Here is a 23156-nt window from a genome sequence, read left to right as displayed (position 1 = left end):
TCATAGTGAGGTGTAAAGCCAGCGTGGTCTGGATACACAGCCACTGGCAAACCCAGCAAAGCAGTTCCTTGCTGTGCAGCAGCAGCTTTAAATACTGATTTTCGGTCTGGCACTCATGGCTTAAAACCAAATATTGTTTTTAATAGGGACAACATTACAGTGTACATTCATAAGCAACTACAGAAAGGTGAAACTACATTGAAGTGCTGCACTGTATTGAAATAACATTCAATTATCTCACTTATAATAGAAATAGCCCCAATTTGCTTGTATTTTATTTTTATTTTTTTTAAAAGGGCAAATAAAATTTGGCTTAGTTGCAACAACTCTGAAGTGACAACATATTTACTCGTTATTATTAACCTAACAGTTCTACCATTTAAAATCAGACAAGGGATATTATCTTTGTAATAGAAGGCAATTGAGAATCTAAATGAGAAATCAAATGCTTTTTCAAGCTGATTTATTCTAGATTAGAAAAACTTAAACCAGATGTAAACATGAATTGATGAAGCATGAAAAGGGAATCACAACAGAGTGATAAATATCTGACTCGTGTTGTTATAGGTGCAGATCTGCATTAGCTAGAATAAATTGATCTGTAAGCTTTTCTAAAACTTAATTAATGCTGCAGAACAAAGCTGGAGATCAATTATCAGCATGGTATCTTGGCACAGACAAATTTGAACTAAATGAACCATCCAAAAAGGTATGTTATCAATATCATATTGAGATGACTATTGTCATAGGATAGAAAGCAATCCTGGTGCAGCCTGAACACTCTTTATACGCTGATATTGGAAAAGCACAAAGTACATCCACAGACTCGCGTTGTGCCTTTGCAAAGTGTGTGTGTTCTACTGACATAAACGAGCAGCAGAAGTCTGATGATGCATGGACTGAAGTCTTCTCCCAATCTAACAGGAGCAGGCGTGACTCTTCATACTTTCTTTTCCAGCTTAAAGTAATTTATTCTTGACCTGGTGAACAACGATCAGGTCATTTTTAGTTACTGCCACAAACATTGTGCAAGTGCTGAAATAATGAGAGAAAAATGCTGTTCCCTTATATCTGGTAACGCTACAGGTAATGTCTGCTGGCTCTTTATTTCCCCTTTTACTTCTTTAGGGTAACCATCTGATTAAGTCTGCAGAGTAATTATAATATAGAAGGTAGTGCAGTTAAATGTGTTCCATTATGTGAAAGGGATGTAGAAATACTGATTTCTTGGTTAGGAGGTTCACACACATGGGGAAAAAAAATCAGACATGCCACAAGGTGAAAAACTGTCCTGCAAGACATCCTAGAAATTAAACTCCTTATTGTACTGCAATCTCTACTTTATTTGTAATGAGGACAAGGATGAAGTCCTTTCATTCCAAATGAGATTCACAACTCCAAGACCGCGCTCTGCATAAGAAATATAAATAAGTAGCACATCAAACCCATTGCATCTGAATGTGTGCGGATCTTCACACGTTAACATGCTAGACCTGGATTTCCTGTTGCTGTTACAGCTAAAACAGATCGATTCTCTTTCCAGTTCAGTCAGAGCACAATTTGGTACACAGGAATGGATGGGAGAATGGGCGGACAGATGGTGGGTGGATGAAAGGTTCTGTTTTCTTCTTGTAGATAAACTACATCTTGTAGAAGATAAAAATACAAGAGAGGGCATCTTGTCGTCGAAGTCATCTTCTCCGTGATCCCTAATCTTTCTAAAAGCCTGACAGGTTCACCACCTCTCTTTCACACAGTTTTATTTAAAGGCAATGGATCCATTCAGAGGTGTGTTTTCTAGTGCTCTTTGTCCCCATTTTAAGAGTGCCTGGATGGCGGTGCAGGATGTTGTTGTGTGTCTCAGCCTCTGCATAAGCAAAGCAGCCCAATGGTTCTGGAACAGAAAATATCCCAGAGACGGTTTTAGATCTCTTCAATCAATTGTATTGATCAAACAGCACTCAGGTATAAATTCTGAGCCAGAGAACCCTAATTTGTTTATAAAAGTGTGTCTTTGAAGATAGTCTTAATTAAGTAGGAAAAAATAGCATATAATTAAAGTGAAGAGAGCAACATAGACAGCTAAACAAATAGCCCATCATTGGAGACAACTGGTGGAGTTAAACCTTTTCAAGCGAATGATTAGGGAATCGCTAGATATAAAGGTATTTGTCCTTTGATCAAGGACTTCTGCTTGAGTCCCAACCAGATAACAGACAGCATCCTCATTTGGAGTATTCACTGAATAGAAATGAGTGCTTGCACACAGTACACAGGAGAATTCAGGCTCCAAAGTGTAATTTAAACAAATGTTGGCATATTGCCCCACACCAGGGGCTCTGTTCCCAGCAGGGCTTCAAGTTGCTGCTTTCACTCAGAGGTCCCAGGGCCAAAAGTTCACTCTGATCCCCTGCCTGCAGCTAATACCTGCACCAAGTTAGGTTACAAATAAAACTGTATGAACATGAACGTGAATAAATAGCATTTCACCTCTCCTGTGCTGCTGCACTGGGTGCTGTATGTACACAGCCCAACCAGCTCTGTTACACCCTGTAGGAAAATATTATGGGCTCCAATTGCCCACTAACAGTTTCTTTCTGTCACAGAGCATTTAAGTCTGTTGGCTGATCTTGCCTTGTTATTTAGTTTTTACAGTTCCTTTGAAGTCATCGATATCCCAGCTTCATTTGGTGGCTGAGTTAGCTCACAGGAGAGAAGAAATGCCTCATGCATCCATTTCCACAGCTAACTGCTTATTTGGAGTCGAATCCTGTAACCTTTAATCAAGCAAAACTGCTGTCCTTAGTGGGAGAGTGTGAAAATGCTCCAAGACATTTCTTTTCCTTGTTTTCATCCTGATACTTGTTATTTGAAGATTACATATCCAGTAAGTGCAAAAATAAGGGTTTGTTTTTGTGTCTCTGCAAGAGTCATCTCATCCCAGGAAAGTAACTAAGTGGAGTGAATGCTTTTCCCATTGAGTGCACTGAGTGGTGCCCTGGCTGTGAGACTATGTTGTGGGGCTTGCATTTCCATTCTTCTTATTAACTATTAATAATGACACATGCATTTTGAAGTATGCTCAGTTTAGACATTAAAGAGCATAATGTAATGGCAATGACAATGTATAAGGTAAATCTGGATTTGTAAACACAAGTATTCTAAATGATGAAGAAGTTACAAGTGAAGCAATGCAAGAAACGACTTGGTCTCTTGGGGTGTCTCTGCTGACTTCTGGGATTACTGGAAGATTCTTAGCTAATTAGATTAACATCATAACCCACAATTAAATTGTCATTAAAAAAAGAAATCTAAGAATCATAGAACCACTGAACAGCTTAGATTGGAGGGGACCTCAAAAGCCATTCAGTTCCAACCCTCTGCCATGAGCAGGGCTGCCAACCACCAAATCAGGCGAAATTAGGATGTATTTTCATAAACAACTTTGAAAAAGATGATTGTAGTAGTGCTGTAGCATCACAGAAGTACAGCAGCACAAGTGAGATTTAAAAGACCAATGCTATCCATTCAGTCTGTCAGTGTAAATTGTTTTCAAATCAAACTTCATGCCTGTAATGAAATCGGCGCTGTGATGTGTGGGCCAAGCTGTCTAACGTGTTCACACTTTGCTATTAGGATAATGGGAAGCTTCAGTTCAGGGATTATGTCAAGAATAGATAAGGAACAAGTTTTGCTGCACAGAGCAGTGGGATTTAATGAGAACCTCTCTCCTGGCTCCATTTCTGTGCCTTCCAAGTGGGAAGTTGTTGGCCTCACATGGGAGGATATGCAGGCCCTGAAGTCTGGGTAGGGGACATCAGTCACTCTTCCTTTGTCTGCTGATTGAGTGATCAGTTACTCTCTGGGATCATTCTGCCCCTCTTGCTGCCTACCTTTTCCCTTTCACACCCCTTACCTGAGCCTCCAAGGAGCCAATATAGACAAACAAACATGCAAAAAATAAGAATTGGCAACTTCAAGTTACAAATGCCCAGGGAAGTGGTGGAGTCACCATCCCTGGAGGTGTTCCAGAGCCATGGAGATATAGTCAGTGGGCATGGTGGGGGTGGGCTTGAGGCTCTTGGTGGTCTTTTCCAGCCTTAGTGATTCTGTGATGCTAAGAATAAGAGCCTCTGCCCTGTTAATGTTCCCACAGCTGCAGCCCTGTTCTGCCAGATTCTGATTCAACAGACAGTGAGTGGATTAGGGGCAGAGAGGTTACCTGCCAGGAAGGAACTGTAGGTAGTAATGCTTTTTCTGTGTGTTTTCCTCTTTTAAAAGCTTCAGAAGCCACAAATGCTTCAAACTCGAATTTCTTAGGACAGATCAGAAAGGCAAAAAAAGCAACATCACATTAACTTCTAAGTACAGTGTAAGAAAAAAATACACATATAGTGTTGTCATGTACAATTATTTAGCATGCAATGCAAAGAGTAAACAAGAAAGCAAGCAGGGGAATACTGCAGCGAAGGAAGGAGAAAAAGAAAGAAATGGAGATGATTGTAAGCATATGCAAAGGATTTTGCTGAATTCTGTGCCACTCCACAGCTCCTAATTTTGGAAGTTTCTCAGGAATGAGCTTCATGAAAACCACCAGAATAAGTGTATGGGAACTGCTGAGACTGAGCACCTGGGGAAAGGACCCAGCAGCCCTAGGAGCACAGGTGAAGGCAATTCAGCTGTGTGATGAGAGGGGCAGAGCCTGGCTGCACCTCTCCTAGACCCCAGTTAAGGGCTGACTGCCACCAGGGAAGGTTCTCTTTCTAAAGATCCCTCCCTTGTGGAGTTTCCTGTTGTGAGCCTAAATCTTCAGAGATGAGTGAGCAGTCTTTTTTTTCCCTTCCCTTATAGCACCTTTCTATTGTGTATTGTGTTAGTTCCTCTGTTTTTCCACCTCTTGTATCACCTTTCTATTGTGTTGATCTTTCTGATTGTTACAATAAGTAAAGTTAAATTCTATTGTAAAATGTATGGATTGGGGGGAAATACCAGCATGATCCCAAACAGCATTGGTGTGAATGGTATAGAGACCATTGAGGATGCTTGGAGGAGAATTCTGAGCTGAAACCTGTAGGTATTATCCCTTCAGTAGGACTCGAGGATACCTCTGCTTCAATGCATTTAGGCAGCGATGAGCCAGAACAGGTGCAGGCTTTCTGTAGGGTTACAGTCATCCTTGTGAGTAATGGGCATGATAAGAACTTGCACAAGTAATTCAGTGAGGTCAAGATGGAAATGAACTTGGTATCCCAGTCTGGAAAGATAAATAAATCTAGAACAATGCACACACAGAGCTCACAGCACAAGAATTGTTCCTTACCATCAAACTCTGCTGTCAATGGTGAGCCTGCTTTGTACAGGGCAATTAACAGAGCATTCTCTTTAAGGTTTCATCTGTGGCTCAGCTGAAGGATCACACATGATTACTTTTTTTCTTTCATTGAGGTTAACTATGCCTAAGTCAAGTAACTCAGGAATAAATAATCTAGCACTGCTATTCCTTTCTCTATATGTGGTTTTGTTAGTGTTCGCTGCAAAATAGAGGTGGTTCTTGTTTTCTGTTGCTATGGAGGTCTTGTCTTAAGGCTCACCAGAGGAAATAGACTTATTGAAAAACGAGTAGTATTTTCTATTTGTAGATTTTGTACTGATTAAATAAGCAGTTTTAGAACAAGTGCGCAAGGAACCTCATTCTTTACATGCTGCATCTACAGCTCATTGCTTTCTTCTTCTTGTTTTTCCAACCAGTAACTGTCCTAGTCCCAGGAGAAAAACACAGAGCTCTGAACAGGCTATGAAATTATATAATAGTAATCTCCAGGACACAACAGCTATGCATCTCTCCATGCAGTCTGCCAGCTGCTTGAAGGCAGGTAGGCAGACGGATCTATCGACCAGTGTAGGAGTTGGAAACCAGTTTGGAATATTGCCTTGTGCTGCACTTGAAGCACAGCAAACTGTTCGCTCAGAACATTCTAAGGGACTATGACTAGACTTTATAATCTTCCAGCAGAAAATCTAAAGACTTTTAGCTGCTGAGATGTGTGGACCATTTGTGGCAATTAAATTTCTGTGTTATTCTTGATTAGATCAGAGTGCTGGGGTAAGTGTTGAGAAAAATGCAATTCTGGAGTCCCTCTGGTACTCAATCAGATTTATGCTCTTAAGATGCTCAGCATCTTTTATAAACGGGTTATAAGTTCCTTGGTCACTCAGGTAATGCAGCTGTTTCTTAAGAAACAGCTTAAGTCTGTTCACAGCAATGTATCCTGGTTGTTCTGAGCAGCTAGAGCCAGGCAGCAACGCAGCATGGCCTGTTTGTATGTACCTGCTGGGTGAAGCTCCTCTGCTTTCCTGCTCTGCTCCTGCCTCTGTTCTTTACTTTCCTTTCAAACTTGCATTTTTCAGTCTCCTTCAGCTCCTTGTCTGGTAGTAGAACCAATGCCACATCCATTTCAGTGAGGGAGATACCTGCTACAATGCTCTAAAACATTCTCCATGCTTTAACATGGCTTTTGAAGCTACCTACATTACCATAGACTCATTGAATCGTGGAATGGATGACTTGGAGAGACCTCACAGCTCCCAGCCCCCACTCTTGCTCAAGCTGGCCAAGGCTCATGTATGGCCATGGGCACCTCCAGGAATGGAGCACCACAGCTCTCAGCCTTCAGCTGATGCTTCTCTCAGAATCTTTTTGCTTTCTCTTGCTTATTTAGACAGGACATCAGGCCTGCAACCTTATTTTGTTCAATCACCAACATAACAAACAAGTTTTTATGCATGATTTGCTCATTAGCGGCTGCTTCAAACACCCCATCTCCCTGTATATAATCCAATTTTAAAAATAATTGGGGAAGTGATGTAGCATAATTAGCATTCAGAAATCTGTTTTAATCCATATGGCTCGAGGTCAGCTTAGGAGAAGTAATTTCAATTAGTCATTAATTGCAGGGGCCAGGGGAGCCTGCAGGTTGCACAGCCCTGTGGTGTCACTGCCCACTGTAGCCAGGCCATGCACAGGGAATGTGGTCTGCCAGAGAACACAGGTTTGACAACAATCCACTTGGCAGAGCCTTTATCTTTGATTTATTTCAGGTGGAAGGATCTGATCTTGCAGCTTTTTAAAGTTGAAGCAAGTTTAACAGTCTACTTCAATGAAGGCAAGATTAGAGCTTAAATGCTGGGTTAATGCGGACTGACACGGTTGCTGGAACTGGGCTCATTAGGGTCTCTGTGGCTCTTCCATGTGTGCAAGCATGTGTGAAAGCGGAGTGCTAATGTTAATACCTTGGCCATATACCAACTGCAGTAATGCCACATAAGTAAAATTCACCCCGAAGCCTCAGCTGGGAGAGCTCTTCACAGCCGTGACCATAATGCAGTTGATAAGTGACTCATTTGTTGCATTGCAGAAGTGGATACTCCTCCATAGGAGCTGCTATTTGTTTTATTGGGATAAGCATCTGGCAAAGAAGGACCGTTCAAAAGAAACTTCTGAGGAAACAAATCAGAGCAGACATCGTTGAGGTTAGAATTATCTTTATAAAACTGTCCTGTGCAGATGCATGGAGATTTTTATTGCTATGCAAATGATTGTAATGTGTAAGTCTAACGGGTTGCAGTGGAGATGAATCACTCAAATTAACTTAATCGCTATGTATTCTGTTAAGGGGTTATCTGAGAGTCTCGTTCGGTATCGTTGCTGATGGCTGACAAGTTCAGAGCATTGTTTTGAGATTTGGAAGTCACGGAGTTTACATCAGACAGAGAAGTAAAATCCTAAAAGCCCAACAGCCTGACGTTTTATTTTGGATCTTTCACTTAATAACTCCTTAGAGAAAAGGAATGACAGCGTTGGGATTTATCTTCTCACTTCAAGGTATTCTGCAATTCATCTTGAGAAACCGAGTGTTTTCTTAATGTGAAATAGAACGACTTAGGATTTATAAGTAAATCCATTTCTAATTTGTTCCGTGTGTACTTTTCAAGGAACATGAGGATGTTATAATTATCATGCAGTGTTGAGTTGGCCAATGTAGTAATGTTCTTCATTCGTGCCATTTAAATTTAACAAAAACCTTTGCTGAGATAGAGTGATGTTGCATAGCTGTATGGAGCAGATGAGGGAACTTGAGATGGTTCTATGTGGAGAAGAAGAGGCTCAGAGGAGACCTCATTGCTCTCTACAACCTCCGAACAGAAGTTGTAGGGAGGTGGGAGTTGGCCTCTGCTCCCAGGTGACAGCAATAAGAGGTGATGGCCTTCAGCTGCACCAGGGGAGGTTCAGTTTGGGTATTAGGGATGATTTATTCTCCAAAATAGTGGTGAGGCACTGGAACAGGCTGCCCAGGGAGTCACCATCCCTGGAGGTGTTCAAGAACAGCAAGGATTTGGCAGCAACAGTCCTTCCAACAAGCTCCCATTTGCACCTCTGCGTTGGATTTAATTGTACTGGGTGTTAGATGGATTTATTGGATCAGCTGAGCAATATTCCTTAATGATGTAAAGTAGTGTAGGAGGGCAGAGCTTGAAAGCAGGGGGTTGAGTTTTCACACTTAATGAGACAGCATGCTTCAGAATATCTATTTGAGCAGGGAGGGTTGTTGATACAATGAGCACAACTGCAAGGTCTGGGAATACAGCAGGAGATCAGGGGGTGCAAGGTAAGCCCCAAATGCAGCAGAGAGGATGTGAAAGCTGGTCACATAAGGGTTTTCCTTGCTGGTGATCACTTTGTGCTTTAAAACCTATCAAGACGTTCTCAAGTACTACAGCTGTGCTTCTTTATGGCATTAAAGCGGATGTAAATTTACATGCAAATTAGCTGTGGCCCTCCATCTCTTGGCAATTTGCCACTGCAGCCTTAAGTATTGCCCCTGAGCAGATCATTTATGAGAAAGCCATCACTCATCCCACAACTGTAGGAGGGTGATTTCCCCGCAGGAGGTGCATGAAGAGGAGGAGCACAGCTCATAGTGCTTCGCTGCTGTAAGTGGGGAGAGGGAACAAGGCTGTTTCTGGGGTCTGGTTGGGTGGCTGTTTTATTTCTAGGCCACTGAGCAACTGTAGGAATTGGATTAAAAGGGTTAAAACCAATAGTTTTTTTGGAACTGAAATTCAGCATTCTTATGTATGAGCAAGGGATTGAGATCCTTGGACAAAATATACCGTCTAATTGTGTTGCGTGCAGTCCCTAATACAAATAGTCTGATTCTTCCCACTTTGCTTGCTGGTTGAATTTACCAATCTGGAGAGAATGACACAGAAAAAGGAACTCCTGGTGCTGAGACCCTCAGAAGAAATGTTTGTCCCCACAATGGTATTTTTGAGAGGCGTTTCTATATAAGAGCAGTAAGCAATTGAAATTACTCTAAATTCCCAGTGTTTACTGCGTGTTTGCTTGTTTTGGTGAGATGTTAATAATGCAGCAGCGCCTAGGAAGAGTCGATAATGAGGTAATGGGTATTTATGGGATAGATGTCCAAGTGATCCTTAGTGCATGGTTATTTGAAAATAAATAGTGTATTGATTGAAGCAGCCATGGAACTAAATGGTATTCCAACACGTGGTGATAGCTGATAATTACTTAGAAGCCATTTTTTGTTGTTAATACAGCAACTATTCTATTTTTATTTCCTTTGCATAGAAAAGCAAGTCCATTTAGGGAAATATAATAATGATTTCCACAGGTTTCTGTGTCCTTCTGATAATTCTCCCTCTGATGAAAATACAATATTCATACATATTTCCTGTCACAGGGATATCTGCGTAGTCTCATTATAACACAGTCAATACCAATCCGAAGGAGGTTTTAAACAGCATTTAATGTTGCCCTATTATTAATACTCTATTAGTAGCACATCATCTTTTGTCTTGGGACAAATCAAGAGAACCCATCTTCAAGAGTATTTCAAAGGTAAAAACTGTTCATTGGGAACCTTAAATTTGGTATTGAAAATTCCTGCACAGGGGAAGAGCTGATATACATTATGGCAAGAACAGCAAATGGGAGGTGAAAACATAACAAAGATTAAGCTAAGATTAAGGGGGAGTTGGAGTTTACCAAAGAATTGGGGCTGCAACTGGGGGAGCTGAGGTTCACTGAGTATTCGGGGATGCAGTCAGGGGAGTTGAGGTTTACCCAAGATTTGCGATGCTGGGATGTTGTGGTTTTTTGTTGTTTTTTTTTTAGTGAAATATTTGGCATTGGTGTAAATCATCAGAATGGTAAAATGCCAAATATTTGCTATTGACTCTTTGTGATAGGATGTAACTATCGACATCCAAATCTGTTCTCAGCATGAAGATAATGATTTGCATCTCTCTGTCCTGCCTTAGAATCAGTGCTTCTATGTTATTAACACCGCTGCCTCCTAATCTGATGTTGGAGTTTAGAAAATGCCAAGTAAAGAAATCTGGGGATGTTCTCAGTCTCCAAAGCGTGGCATACCCAAGTGTAATGCAAAGCCTCCTCTACCTGCCTTTCCCCTTAGGCTTAATAGCATTTGCCAATAGGTCACAGCTAAGAAGACCACAGTATCTTCTCTCATTGGTGTTTCTTTTAAGTGCAATTGGAGGCATAAAATCTATAGTGATCTGTGCCCCTAACTCTTTTATTATTCATCAGATCGTTTGTAGTTGCTGTTCTCTACATTGCGAGCTTCCAAGCTACTGAATCATGAAGTTAAATCACATTTAATTGCCTGCCTGCAGCATCAGAAAGCAAAAAGTTGAATCATTTATTCACTTACAAACACTCCATACACAGCACTCCCACCTTGCTATGTTTAAGAACAGCTACCTTAATACCTCTTTGGGTAAAACAGCAAGGAGCCTAACACAGACTTGGAAGCATTTCTCAAACAGCAGGAGTAGGAAGGCAGGAGGGAGCCCACAGGTGAATGCTGTTGGTAATCTGAAGGGCATTTGAGTTTTTGCATAGGAAGAACCAGAGTGATAGGGCAATTGTTGGAGCAGTTGTAAAGCCAGCCCAGTTTCTGTAATTGCCAGCACAGGTCTGGCAGCACTGCCCGCAGTGGGTGCACCATCTCTGCTGTTTATTGATCCCCGTGATTCACTGGTTTTTGCTCGTAGGCATAAGTCAGAGCTTTCAGCAGATCAGCACAACGGTGGAAGGATCAATTTCTGCTTTCCCTCTCCTGATCCATTTTAATCGTGATATCAAAGATGGAGTAATCCTATCTCAAGCTAGAAAATGCATTTGAAGCTGGGACAGAACTGCCCCTATAGAAGCAAAGAGGCTCTGCTATGCAGATCAGGGGGAAAACCTCCCAGTTCCATGACTGGCCTGAAAGCAGCAGCCAGCAATGCTGAGCATAGCTTAAACTATTACAACAACCAACTCAATAAATGAAGCGGTTCACTTCTCTCACCTCTCCCTCGGCAGCAGCTGAGAGCAAACCTTCTCTGCAGGACAACGGTGCTCCAGGGAAATTATTAAGCTCAGACTCACAGCCTTTATTTTGACGTTCGAGAACAACCCAGAGTGCAGACATGTGAGGGCTGATCTCATCTGAACATTAGCTGTTGTCTTCTTTGTATTTCTTTCTTTATTATTGGCTTGTTTTTGCTGTTTTGGTATCCCCCCCTCATGTCTGTCAGAGTGTTTAGAGAAATAATTCCTTTAAAAAGAAAAGGAAAAGTAGTCTTCAGAGCACAGCTGCTGGTTGTTGTGATTAATGGAGAGGTGTAATTAGAGGCAGCAGAGAGCTGTGATAGCAGCTTGCCAGCATGCAGGAGTGCTGCCTATAGAAGAGTTGGTCTTTTTTTGCTCTTCTTTTTTGTTGTTGTTTTATTTCTTCCTCCCTTGGAGTATTGTTCTCCCTGTTTTAGCAGTGCTGGATATTAAGGTTTTCATCCTTGCCACGTGAGAGGTTGCTCTGTATTCTCTGAGGCTTTTCTGGCTGCCCTCCTATTGAGGGAGCCACTATGGGAGTCACCATATTATGATGATGATACCATACTTATCTACTATCTCACTATGGGAGATCATCATCTGGAAATCAGCTGCATTAATACAAGAGCTACAATAGAAGCATTTCCCAAGAGCAATGCAGAACTTGCCCCAAAGCCCTGACCCAGCATGGAGGACAGATGCTGTGGGCAGGAGGAGTTGGGTACATAAGGAGGAGAACACGAGCAGTTGCAACACAAGCACTTGTGTCCTGCAGCTGATGGGAAGGTGAGGCGAAGGTTCCCTGCCCTAATTAATTTGGAGTGACCTGGAGATAAATCAAGGCTGAATGCATGCAGCTTGTCTGAGCTCTGAAATTACATTCCAGGCACGTAGCTACTCAATAGCTTTTAAATGGGGCTCCAGCAGCACAGCTTTGCAGCAGAAGCACACTCCCCTGGCTGCTGCTGAGCTGCTGCTTGACACAGGTGGCACACCTGCAAGGTCTGGGACCAGCTGCCAGGTTAAATCACTGCTTACTCATGGGAACTTAGTTATCTTGATGGAAAGCCTTCCAGGGAGCCTTTGTATTTTGGTTGTTGCAGGGTGGTTTCATGCTGTGCTATGGAAACACTGGGAGATGCCAACCAAAGGTAAACCACGCCGTGGGTCTGTGGCGTGGGACCTCATTTTGGCCTGTCGTCTGAACCCAATGGCTTCATGTTGCACAGCATAAGTACAGAGAGTTCTGGGCACTTTGATTTCTCACGTTGTCCTTCAAAACTGGCAAAATGTCCTCATTTAGTTTGGTATTTAACTGAAATCACAACAGTTGGCTCTTTGGTGTTAGGGTTATTAAATTAAAAAGGCCTCTGTGTACACAAATTGGGTAACACATCCTGCCACCTCATTTACATCCACAGATGGGCAAAAATCCCAAATCCTCACACGTATGTTTAAAGGTGGCAGATCTGTGGCTGAGGTAATGTGGAGATGGGAGCACTGAGATGTAAAAGGAAGATGTGTAAATAAAGTAATTAGGAAAGAATTATCAGTGTATAAATGGGAGATGGGGGAGAGTATAGGAGAAGCAAAGCAAAAGGCAGATTCCCTGAGTTGGGAACTCTCAACAGGTGCTTGAATGGCAATAGTAGATGACTTTATGGGTCTTAGAGTGAAATGATGTCATGCTGCAGACAGAGGTAATCTAGTGGACAAAGATAGGTGCCTTTAAAAATTAAGATGTACAGAATGAGGTTATTGGAGGTGGAGCTGGCATGAAACCACAGAGATAGATGGGGGCGTATCAACAAAGAGGGAACATGTAGGAGAAAATGGTGGCACGTCATGTGCTCCCTGTGGAGAAAACTATTATGACTTTTAGATAACTTCAATAGTCCAAATACTTGAGATACTGTTATCAGGAGAAGAAGCTTGAAATACAGCACAAGATAAAGGCAAATCAGAGCTGTGACACAACTTCTGTAATAGCATCTCACCTCTGTAAGGCAATGCTGAGAAATTTAAGATTTTGATCTCTTTCCTTGTGCTGGGTTTGTTCCATCGTGCTGGGAGTCAACACGCTTTGATCCTCAGTTGCAATTGGGATTGTGTTTTACATCTAAAGCGAGGCAGCTTCTTGGATTAACGTGGTTTGTTTTTCTTTTTTTCCTTGTGGAAACAGAAATATGGGTGGATAAACTGGAAGTGGAGAGAAATGGAGTATTTTTGTTCTGATTTCTATGAAGCTCTTCTCTCTGCCAGCCTCATCTATTTTGTGCTTCTGCAGATTGTATTTCCGTGTTGTTACGGAATTATATAAACTACTTTAATGTATGGTATACTTTGCTACTTCTGCCCTTCTCCTCTCACCTAGAGGTCTTTTCCATCCTCAGTGATACTTTGATTAACTTATCTACTTCCAATTTCTCTGTCTCTTGAGAACTAAATCCTATTGTGGGTTCTTCCGTAAGTAAGGTGGCAAATTGGTCTTGCTTGTTGTGGCTGAGTCTGTAATAAATATAATCACAGAACGGTTTGAGTTGGAAGTGACCCTCACAGGCCATGTGGTCCAACACCCCTGCAGTGAGAAAGAACACCCATAGCTCAGCCAGGTGATCAGAGCCCTGTGCAGCCTGACACTGAGTATCTGCATCACTTAGCTGGAACAATAGTTGTGTCTCCCTTCTCACATTATGGCTGGATTACTCTGTAGATTTGATAGTGCTTCCTTTGGGCTGTGTTTTGATAAAGGTAGCAAGGGAAAACCAGCTTGAAGAGATGGGTGTTTTACAGCTCTAAGTGGGATGAGGTCATCCTCCCCTCCCTGTGGCATGTGCCACTCGCTGGCTGTGATTTCTATCTGTTGGGTCTGTCTCCCATTTTCATGGTGGGGATAAAATCCTGAAAAAAAGCAATGCTGAGTAACTGTTAAATGTTCATTTTTAAAGTAGTGGTTCATGTTTATTGTATAATTAATATGTAAAAGTCCTTTAATTAACATTACGAATTGAGAGAAGATTAGAGGAAAAATACCAGGAAAAATACCCTATTACTGCTTTCTCTAATCCACCCGTAATTGTGTACCAAGCTATCAGCAAAGCACTTAAAACCTAAAAAAGCCTCAGTAAGAAGCAGAAGGCAATTGTCCGCTTCAGCATCTCAGGCATTTGGGCACGGACACGATCCAGATATGGATGTCTCTTATGCTGTGCTCGCAGTGTTCTTGGCAGCCCTGAGCAGTTTGGTGGCCGCACAGCTTGAGCTCTCCAAGCCAGGATGAAATGCAGGAACCTCCGCTGAGGATGGAGGACGTTTGTTCCCCTGTGATAGCCATAAGGTTGTCCTTGGTTGCCAACAATCATCTGCCCCTCCGTATTAGGAAGGGGATAAATTTCAGCTGGTTTGCATCACTTTTTACTTAAGTTCGGAGAAGGCGAAGCTCTCCAGTGAATTAATTAATTTCACTCAGTTTTGACAGACTGCTTAAATCAGCTTAGAAGTGCTACAGCTGAGTAAACCCATCTAGGAGTTTATGATTGCTTCTTTTGGAAGGACCTGCTCAATCCCACCAGCCGCAGTAACAGTGCAGCAAGGAGAACTGCTTAATTAAATACCAGTTATGAGAGCAGACAATATATACAGCTCCTACAAGGAAACTGAGACGAAGTTTTAAAGAGTGATACGGATCCTTTTGTTTGCCCCTTTTTTTTTTGCTTAGATGTTTCTTTAAGAGCAGTAACATTTTAGAAAGCAAAGCAGCTTTTACATCTTAACAGATCCCTCGGCCTTTAAACTCTCACAGAATAAATTTTCATCTGCTGTATTTTTATTACAACAAAAAGAAAACCTGAAATGGGAATAGCACTTGCATTCTCCTTTCAATTACTCTCATGTTTTCCTGAATCTCAGTACGTAATTGTAGCAGCCAACCTCATTGACCTGTTCAGGTTTTAATTGACCTGATGCCTGCTGATGGTGTGAGCTCATCATAAACCCCCCCAGTCCTGCCAACAGAGAAACTCTTGCCATCGTCTGGTTGCTTTTCCATCTCGGATCATTTGAAAAAGGTCATGAATTTCTTAGAAAATCAGGTGACAAACCATTGACAAGTGAAGAAAGCCCTTTGTGTGCTTATATATGGGAAAGGGTGCTGTAGCCAAATAGAAAAAGTGAATCCCAACACGCTACACAATGAAATTACTTCTTGTTGCTCGTTTTTTTCAGGTCGAGCAGGTTACTATGCCTGTGAATTTCTGTCACTATGAGGCAGAGTTGATGCAGGTGACAAAGCAATCCAAACCTGCACAGCTTAGGGGAGCCTTGGCAATTTGCATGGCAAAGCAAAGATAAGACCGGATCTGTGCCTCCCAGCTGCTGGTAGGGGACGTTTCCATCAGCCCCGCTGGAGCCCAGATTTCATCCAGGGTGATTCTGAAAATCTTTTAACTAAAACAGGCCTAAAGAAAAGGTACAGAAAGAGGCCACAAATGAGAGTGCAGAATGAGGCCCCAGGCTTACGCTGATGCTTTGCATTGCCATGAGTGTTTTATTTTATTTGGGGGAAAAAAAATAATTCCTGGTTTTAGGCTATAGTGAGAACTGAAAAGCATAGGTAGCAGTAATCTGATGCTATTCTTTTATCCAGTAATTATCGAATAGATCCAAAAATAATGAGCTGGATGTGCTGCTTTGCCAGCAGCAGAGAGATGGGTTCTGCAGAGGCTCTGCCCTCCTTGGTGGTTTCAAAGCCCATTGGGGTATTGCCCTGAGCAGTGTGGGCTGTATGAAGAAGGCAATCTACTAAACCCCAACTGAAGAACTTTATGGATATTTTGAAGTCTCGCTCCTGCTTTGCATATACTACATTAATTTTTTTTCACTTACACCTGACCTCTATTGTTAGACCTGAGTAGGGCCATGGAAATATGAAGGAAAGACATTAAACTGTTATGGTCCAAAATGATCTATTTATTTTGGTGAGGCTGCCAAGCTGCAAATCGTGGCCCCATCTGTGCTGCAGCCCCAGCCAGGCATCTCAGCTCATTGGGATGGGTGTTTAATGAGAGCTGAAAGGGTGGTCATGATGCCAGAGGACTCACAGGGAAAACATGGGAGGCTCTCAAAAACTGGGAGAAACACAGTGTTACAGCGAGGCTTGGGAGCATCTTGCTTCACCAGTTCCTTACACACTGTGGGTTTGCATTTCAAACAGATGCAAAGCAGAGGTGACCTTCAAGGAAGGGTTTGGAGGTGGAAAGTCTACTCATATTGTAGAGGGAAGTTCTTTCCATCCACTGAAAGTGGCACAAATGCAGTTTGTTGCTGGGAGGTATGACACAGCAGCAGCTGGGGATGTGTTGGTAGCAGAGCAGAGGCAGAGTCCAACATCTCTGTAATAGTTTGTGTTTGAAGCAATAGGGCACAGCAGTCAGCGGAGGGCTGCGAGCAGAGGAGTCGTTTGGCTGAAGCAATGAGCCAGAAAAATGCTCTGCAAAGAGGGATGGCTGCAAGTGAGGTGGCAGGGGATTTGTGAGGGTCAGAGAGATGCTTCTGCTAGTCCGAGGCAGAGATCAATCAAGAGCAATAGGAGCGTTTTGCAGAGAGGTTAAAAAACAAAACCCTTAGATCTGTTGTCTGAGGAAAATGTTAGTAATGTTGTGCAGGGAAAGGCATGGGGCTGTCCCTACCTGCAGCAGGACTAAGGAGAGGACTTGTCTCTTCACATCTTGGTTCAGGGAAGCTAATGCAATATTAAATGGCCGTATCTGTGTAAGAGATCATAGCTTCATCTCCCTTTGTTTATCCTCACCTAACTCTTTGGGATTCTTTAGAGCTGTAATAGTATTCTGCAAGTGATGCAGTGCTGAAGATACAACCGAGTCCATCTGTATTGCTGATCAGGGTTATGAACAGCACAGCTGCACTGAATAGATTTGTTTAACTACCTTGAGCCCAATTAATACCTAATTGTTCATTAGAAATTAAATAACTTGTGTTTAAAATTTAAAAATATTTGGGAATTAAATATTTAATGAAACAGAGGCGACTACAAGTGCTCTGTCAAATTAGATACTTGGTGTGCCAATATATATTTCTATTTATTGCGAGAAAATGAAATGAGTCAAAGGAGTGAATGCTTCCTCTATGTATGATTTGCCAACAAAGTGAATCAGTGAGTGGCATCGGTGTCTGCTGTACAGAAGAGTTGCTAACACAGCTGCTAGCTGTGTTCCAGGCTGTGCAATAAAGACAGTTCTTCATAATAGTCTCTGCTACAATAAAGAAGTATGATGAAGAATTTAGGGTGCATTATTTTTAATAACAAAAAGGAAGGGATTTTTTTCACTCCATACAAAGCCTTTTGTTTCTCTCCTGTCTGTGAATATGAGGTCCCTTAGCAGTGCCCACAGTAGCGAGTCTCTGAGTAATGAATGGTTGGCAATAAAGTGATGAGGCGAACAAGGCAATGTAATCTGGTATTATCTGGTCACTTATAGAGGTGGGAGCAGGTCTGATGCTGTCTCTAAAAGAGCCACATCCAGCCTGGCCTTGAATGCCTGCAGGGATGGGGCATCCACAGCCTCCTTGGGCAACATGTGCCAGTGCGTCACCACCTGTGGGTGAAAAACTTCCTCCTAAGATCCAACCTAAACCTCCGCTGTCTCAGTTTGAAACCATTCCCCCTTGTCCTATCACTGTCTACCCTCATAAACAGCCGTTCCCCCTCCTGTTTATATGCTCCCTTCAAGTACTGGAAGGCCACAATGAGGTCTCCCTGGAGCCTTCTCTTCCCCAAGCTAAACAAGCCCCATTCCCTCAACCTTTCTTCATAAGAGAGGTGCTCCTGCCCTGTGACCATCTTAGGGACCTTCCTCTGGACTCATTCCAAGAGCTCTGCACCTTTCTTGTACTGGGGGCTGATCACTCTTTATATTCTTAAAAGAAAAAATGACATTCATCAGAAGGTATGAAATTGAAATTTAAAAGCACAGGCTGATGAATACTGATGAGAGAAAGAAGTGGGAATAATGGTTATAGAATGGCTGGAGTCCCCCAGCATGCACTTAGTTCCCTATTGCTCCATCAGCGTTTATCAGGGCATTGTTTCCTCCCCAAGCTTTTAGACAATTCTGCAAAGTTTCACTGCCACCTCCTTCTCCCTTTGCCATCAGTCCCATTTTAAATCGTCTCTTGATAAGTCAGGAAACTTCTCCTGGAACGGCTACAAAAGGCCATGGGAATTCCACAGCTGGGTCAGCAATGTGCGTTCTGAACCCCTGGTCACCTCCTGAAACTGCTCTGTTTCTGCCTATGATGAAGTGGGCTTGTGAGGGATCCAAGCCTGCAGCCAGGAGCAGCTGAGAGAGGGGCTGCCTCCCTTCATTTCCCACCAATTTTAGTGCCAATGAATGTATTCGGCATATTGTAACACCATGTTCTACTACAGAAGAAAAGAAGTTAATGGCACCGAGCAAATATTTAGTTGCTTGATGTAATGCATCTGAATTTTGAGCCAGCAAAGCTATCCCTTCAATTCACTTAATGGTATTTTTCTCTGTCTTCATAGCTACAATTATTTTCTCATCATTTCATTGGTCTTCCTTAATTTCCTGGATTACATGGCGGAACAGAAAGCACGTTCTTGTTTATTCAAGAGAAAAATTACACTAGCACTTTTATTGCGTGTCTCTATAAGCAAAACTTAAGAGGATGTGATTTCTGAAGTGTCTTCATACATAAAGGAATTATACAAAAAAAAGTACCATATATTCCTTAGCAGATTATATTTCTTCGTCTTGATTCAGTGCTGACACAAAAACAGACTTGCTCTTAGGTTTAAATTATGCTTTAATTAGGTTGTTATAAACTCACCTGTGACTTTATTAATCTTGCAAAAATAATGGTTGTTTTATGTACACGGTGGCTGGGGAATAGTAGTTTGTGTTTGTTTGAAATGCCTGTTTCATTAAATTAAGCGCTTAAAGTAATTAAAGACGTTTTTGGGGATGTCTCAAGCTTTAGCCCATTAGAGAGGAGAGGCATGAGAAGGTACACATAGATACTTCCTTATTGCTCATAAATCTGCTCTTATTACAGCTGTAAACTCTGGGATGTAGTTTTATGATTCCCATTTCATTGAAAACTGTATAGGCTATTACTGATGCTGGAAGCAGATATTTGAATAAGAGCAATTTGGAATCTTGGGTTTGATTGCATTTGATTGTGAATTATGTTGAAGCTACTGTCCTCATTATCTTAAAAAGTATTTAATTAAATACAAGCATCCAACTGTGTGTCTTTTCAAAGAGCCAAAATGTTCAAAGACCTTGAACAGAAGGGCTCTCTCTATATATGCAAGTATCACAGGGTTTGCAAAATCCTCCTCAGTTTTCTTAGAATTTTCTTCCTTTCAAGTGTTTAAGTTGCAGCTTTAATGATTGTTTTATTTGCCTTTTCTTGTGTGTATTTTGAATCCTTGAAATAATAAGCAGCAATTCCAGAATCCCAGCACAGAGAATTGTATTTGCCATGTGATCTTTGGAAGGTCCACCTTCCGAAACACTTGAACTAACAAGTGATGCAAATGAGCATCAAGGACAGGGCTCAGCTATGCAAACATCCTGGGCAGAGAGGAACATGGAGACCTGAGTCCTGTCCCACCACAGAAGGGGAACCAATCCAATACGCCCAGACTCTTCTGTCCTTTGCCACCAAGTCTGAGCTCTTTCTCTCTTCATTTTTCTTCTCTAGTCTCTCGCTCTCCTAATTACTTTTCCCTCCCTCAGAGAAATTGTCCTCCTTCCATTTTCCCTGCTGTCCCTATCTTTGCACCAAATTGCTATCAGATCCCTATCCAAATCTCTCTCCAATCACTCTCTGCAGTTTTTCACAATTATTCCCCATCTCTCCTGTCCAAACTTCTTTCTTTTTCCCTTGCTGCCTTTTAACTCACATCTTCTCTCTTGGGTTTCTCATTTGTCAGTGTCCCTAATCTTGCCACTTCTGCCAGTCTCCAGAATGAGCTTCTCTCTTCTTTCCCTACCCAATTTCTCTGGAAATCTGTCTCTTGATTGCACTTCCCTTCCCCAGTAACAGCGACTCCCAGTCTCTTAGCCATGTGTTCACAGACCATGTGAGTCTGTGCCCCCTCGGATGCACCAACACTGATCCAGTTACACAAACCAGCGAGAGCTCAGCTCCTGCCCCAGACTTCAGACGTGCCTCCAAGTTAATGACTTGAGTTAAAGAACCAGCATTAACGTTGAATTTTCTGGCTTTCGACTTTTCTTCACACAGCTTGACATTTTTGTAATGCTTTGTTTTTCTGGTACTTCAGGAAAAAAAAACAGATGGGGAATAATGTCAGAGCAGAATGCATATCCCTCGCTTTGCCATGCCTGGCACCCTGTTTCCAGCTCTTGGGGTTCATTAACAGTGCTGTCCCCAGTCTCCTGGAGCCCCTCCTGACATCATGTTCCATGAGCACCACCTCTGAGCACCATAGGACTGCCAGCTGTGGATGGATCGTCTTGGGAGGTGTCACCTTGAGTATGTGGTAGCCATGGACAAACTGCTTTGCAAAGGTGCCATTTTGGGTCACTGGACGCCATGGATGGGCCACCTTGGAGTGCTGACACCATCGTTAGGTGGCAGCCGTGGCCCCTCTGATGCTGCCTCCCAGCTGTGTGAAAGAACAGAAGTCAAACAACTGAGCTGACACTGAACGACAGCCAACAGGGAGGGGACAGCCCATGGGGAAAAGCAGAGAATTGATTCCCTGACCTCCTAGATGCATCTCACTGATTTTTTGCAGTACCTTGACAGAAACCAGATAGTACAGTGATAGCTAATTTAAAGGTATCAATAGACAGTCACATCCCAGTCTCCCGAATCTCAAATCTTTTCCTCAGTCACACACACTGTGTCCATCCTCAGCTACCCAATATGCTTAATCTCTGTAATATTATACACATCTGCTTTGAACTGTGACAGATTGAGGCCATGCAAACTGTTTCAAAGGTGTGATCCAAGTTGGTCTTTTCTAGGAATGATTTCAAGTAATTACATACATGGATGCAACTTGGCCCAAAGACATTTTCTATCTGCAGTGATTATTTGCTGAAGGGATGGAGGCTCTGCTAGCCCCCAGTGGAACATGCTGTGCTGTATCTCGCTGGTCAGGGCAAGGCTGCTTAGCTCCTCCACATCCCATCTCAAATGCCCAGAGGAAGCAAATGGAATTGAAAATGCTTTATTTGAAACTGAACTGAACACCATCATCTGTACGTTTAAAGGGAGTGAAATCAACTTGATCTGAAAAAATGGCAATAATGTAATTGGGGGTAAAAGTATTATCAAGTCCTCATCAAATGCAATTAGAGAGAGAATATTCACGTTGTGAATAGCACACCTTTAATCTTAAAGTATTTCAAAGGCTCGATATGGTTTTTCCCCTGCATTTGCAGGAATGTTCCAGCCTAGGTTAATAATATAGTGGCAGTACTTCACAATGCGCTCCAGTGTACAGAAGTAGCTATTAAACTGTCAACAGCACTAAAAGATGATATTTTGATGGCAATGGATAGGAACCCCATCTTCCTGCTTGTGCTACTCAACATTTCTGTAGCTTTCAAGCACAGTCAACCACAATTTGTCACTGACTTGCATACGTGACATTGGCTGAATAGGTAGTTTGAGCTACAACTGTGTCAATCAATTTTTCAGGCAAAACTTGCATAGCATCAATAGACAGCTGTTCCCTTTTCCTCCTCTGTAGCTCTTGATTGCTCTCATTCCTGTTCATCATCTACCTGGAGACCTCTAGAGAAGGTGCAGGACATGCCAGCTTCCTTGCTGAAGCTGTTCACTGTTATTGACCTGAATAATCCCCTCCACAGCTGCAGCCTGAGATATCATTATATACACAGGATGAAGATCAAATTCAGTCTTGGTACATCCCGAGGGGAAATGTTTCAGAGGTCTGAGTTGAACAATATCTGGTTATCTTCTCCTTTTCTGCCCCACCATTCCCTTAGCATTGCACATATCCTGAAGGACGTTTTCAACACAGGGAAGTAACGTTATTTAGGATGAAAATGTTTTATGTTCATGGTTAAAAATCCATCATGGGAAAATGTGACCTCAGCAGCGATCTCTGGATGTGCTGCCTTGAAACTCCACTGCACCTGCAATCTGGATCAAATTCCAGTTCATGCCAGCATCCATCCAGCCAATCACCGTAAGTTCTTCTGTCTCTGCCATAGTCTTAAGCTTGTGATCAAAGTCTTCAAATCCCTGTGTCACTGTATCCTACCTATGTCAGAAACCGAATAAAGTTGAGCTTTTCTCAGCCTGGAATAATAATGTAAGAGGCAAAAATAAGTTTTAGTTATCAGATTTCAGGCAAAACCCAACAGTTTCTTCTATACCAAGTTGGTTTTCATTCCCATCTTAACCAGCATGAGAATATGGTGGGAGGAACGTGTGTGCAGCTGCATTACTCCAGAAAGGCCCATCAGCAAACATTGCAAAGGCTGCCATCAAATGTTCACCATTCGGATCATCGTTGCAATGTAATGGCTGAAATCAGTGCAAAACTCTTTGATTTAAAGATTATCAAAATCACTACGCTCACCTGATAGGAAAATATGTGCTGTAGAACTACTTGAACACGATACAATGCAAAGAGCTTAAGGAATTTGTTCTTTTGCTCTCCAGATCTCAAACCTTTGCTGCT

The 23156-nt window shown here is 42.2% G+C and overlaps 1 protein-coding gene across 1 annotated transcript in view; it reads left to right on the top strand.

The window, feature by feature from the left end:
- Window positions 1-23156, top strand: part of C8H10orf90 (chromosome 8 C10orf90 homolog) — a 117294-nt gene that overhangs the window by 37133 nt on the left and 57005 nt on the right. The gene's annotated exons all lie outside the window — the stretch shown is intronic.

The sequence above is a fragment of the Coturnix japonica genome, chromosome 8 (assembly GCF_054131305.1).
Source record: "Coturnix japonica strain WE chromosome 8, WE-NBRP24, whole genome shotgun sequence".
Classification (NCBI taxonomy): domain Eukaryota; kingdom Metazoa; phylum Chordata; class Aves; order Galliformes; family Phasianidae; genus Coturnix; species Coturnix japonica.
The sequence above is the reverse complement of the archived record's forward strand: the minus strand, read 5'-3'. Positions and strand labels throughout refer to the sequence as shown.